The sequence below is a fragment of the Rattus norvegicus genome, chromosome 14, assembly GCF_036323735.1.
Source record: "Rattus norvegicus strain BN/NHsdMcwi chromosome 14, GRCr8, whole genome shotgun sequence".
Taxonomy (NCBI): domain Eukaryota; kingdom Metazoa; phylum Chordata; class Mammalia; order Rodentia; family Muridae; genus Rattus; species Rattus norvegicus.
Genome location: NC_086032.1, coordinates 6,379,418 through 6,382,483, shown reverse-complemented (window position 1 = coordinate 6,382,483; position 3,066 = coordinate 6,379,418). Strand labels below are relative to the sequence as shown.

General features: G+C 45.0%; 1 long non-coding RNA gene across 1 annotated transcript; it reads left to right on the top strand.

The window, feature by feature from the left end:
* Positions 1 to 844: 844 nt before the first annotated feature.
* LOC102546534 (uncharacterized) lies at positions 845 to 3,066 on the top strand. Its single transcript, XR_359353.5, has 3 exons — positions 845 to 1,212; positions 2,449 to 2,675; positions 2,818 to 3,066. It is a non-coding gene; the product is annotated as an uncharacterized LOC102546534 (long non-coding RNA).

Genomic DNA, 3,066 nt, shown 5'->3' with positions numbered 1-3,066 from the left:
AGAGGTAGATGTCAAAGTTAATCTGCTCAAGACCCTGGATTTGATTCCTCATAACACACACACAGAATACATACAACATACATACAGACAACACAACACACATATACATACATACATACATACATACATACATACAAACTGCAAACACAGACATATACAACACATACAACACACATATACAACATACACACACATACCTGTACAGAACACACACACACACAAAATGTACCCACATACAATGCAACACAGGCAACATACACACACATTCCCACACACAACACACACAACCACACACAACACAACACAACACACAACAACATACATACACACAGAATATATACAACATACATACACACAACACAACACACATATACATACATATACATACACACAAACTGCACACACAGACATATACAACATATACAACACACATACACACATACAACATACACACACATACCTGTACAGAACACACACACACACACAACGTACCAACATACAATGCAACACAGGCAACATACACATGTGTACCCACACACAACATACACACACATACCATACACACAACACACATAACCACACACAACATACACACACATACATGCACATACACACAACACACATTCATATACAACACACACAACATACACACATGTATCCACACACAAATATACACACACACATAAATGCACAGCACACAGCATAGACACACCCACAATTATCATTGTTGTTAAATAAACAGAAAGAAAAGTCATGGTGATTGCTTCTACCTAAAGGATATATGCTTTTTATTCCTCTTTGCTTTGTTTACACCACTTCTCATCTGAGAGGTCTGATGATCACTTGTTTTGAAACCAAGAAGAAAGGAAGCCTGAAGAAAACGGGGTGGTTGAAATGAGGAAGCCTCATGATACTGGCTGTCTCCAGTAACTCTGTAAGGATGACCACCTGATGGCCTGTGAACAAGAGGAACCAGACTGTCACAATGTCACAATGTCCATGTGTTCTTAACTTTACACGGGGGTGCGAGGGCAGCAAATGACTAAAACTTCTGGGTGGTGACACCTGCAGACATGGCGGGTCAGCCAGGTCTGGAGAGGGGCTGGCCTGGCAGGTGACGGACAGCAGAGGTGGAGAATGGAATTGCTGGGTACTTCACATGAACCGCACAGGAACCATCTTCGGCGTGCACAGTGGAAAAAGAGCAGCTGGGTAAGGAACCCTGCACCTGCGCTCTGTGTAGACTAGGGCTTCTATTCCTCTGCCTGGCTGTCTTTTCTGGCCTCAGTTTGCCGGGGTGTATGTTACTTAGATTGTAACTATCAATTCTCGACAGATGTTTAAGTGCTGGAATTATGGGAAGAAAATTCATCCCAATTACGGTAAAAGGAACATATCAGGTTCGACAGCCTGAGAGCGAGTTCTAATACAGATGCTACATGAGAACAGCCACATTCACTGAGTGCTCTGTGCCTGAGGCCCCGTGGCGAGCACTGCACAGCTCTCACTCAGGCCTCCCTGCAACCCTGTGAGGTAGACACCATTGTGATCCATTTTTACCCTGAGTGTGATGGCCATGGCAGAAATGAAACAGCCTGCTGGGCTGGTTAGGGAGTGAGGTGAGATGTGGAAGCCACAACAAAGTCTAGACTATGAAAATAAGTAAAGCCACATGAGGCACGCTGGCCCGTACCTGTAATCCCAGCATTCCCAAGGCAGGTGGATCTCTTAGCCTGAGGCTATCCTGGGCTACCTAAGGAGTTCCAGGACAGCCTGAGGACCTCAATTTAATTACGTGTAAGTAAACTAAAATAAATAAGACTCTCTGGGGAGTTATTAATAGAAATAAGTAAGACAGAAGTGTGAAGCTTTATTGTATGTTATCTTGCCATGATATTCACAGTAAATGCCACGCCCTCTCAGTACCATTTACTTTAACCTTTGGCCACTGTTACATACAAGTCCTAAATGCATGTGTGCAGTAACTAAGCTAATAGACATCCTGACAGAATACGCTGGGAAGGCTAGCACCTGACTTGATTCTCCAGCCTGAAGTAATTACTTGGTCCAAAACTCATGATCCTAAGCACAAAGACTGTTTCCTAGCACTCGTTACGGGTTCTAAATTGATTTACAGGAGCCCCGCTAAAATATGTAAGTAATCTGGGTGTGTGGCTGAGACAGGAGGATTGCCATGAGTTCCAGGCTACCCCAGACTACAGAATAGGGACCCTGTCTCAGAGCGCCGTAAAAGAGGCATTCATTCTTCCTTCTACAATTTCTTTTTAGTGGACTCGATTTCCCAATCGAGAGATTGGCTTGTTTTATAGGTATTTTTTTGTTTGTTTGTTTATTTGTTTGACAATTTCATATGTTTAAATAACGAGTGGATTTTAGCTACTTTCTTCCCTACTTCCCTCCATCATCAACCTCCCTCCTCTGCTGAAGCTCTCTCAGGTCATCGTTTCGTGTGTGTAACCACTGAGTAATAAGTTACTCGCCGGACCCGGGATCTTCCTTCACTACAGTGTTGCGGACATCGAGGGCAAGCATCATAGGAACGTCCATGGTGCCACCATAAAGGCCAAGCATTGTGTCACCGGGCAGCAGACAGGAAAGGACAAAAGCTTCAGGCTGTCTGACATTATGTCCCATCATACCTTGCTTCCCAGGGGGTTTGTATATTGTGGTCCTCCCCGCCCCCGCAAGGGAAAAAGGGGAGGCTGGAGGGGGGAAGGGAGAGGGGAGTGTCACGTGATGAACCTAAGTCTTTAAAACACTGCAGGCATTCTGAGAGAGCACATTCTTTTCTCTTAGACCTCAGACCCCACCGCTCCCAGTAACCCAGAGAAGAAACTGAGGTTGGAACAGGACAACGGAACCGGGAGGCAAACCCAGACCTACCGCGTACACTTGGTTCCCCCGCGTTTTGAACCTCCTAGCTTTCCCTGCACCAGCCTAACTGTCCTGGGTCTGCCCTGGCCCTCCAAGTACCCAGAGGCCCCTGCATCTGAGATACCTTGTATGGACCAAAAACAATAAAAAAATCTTCTGGGTTTTTTGTTA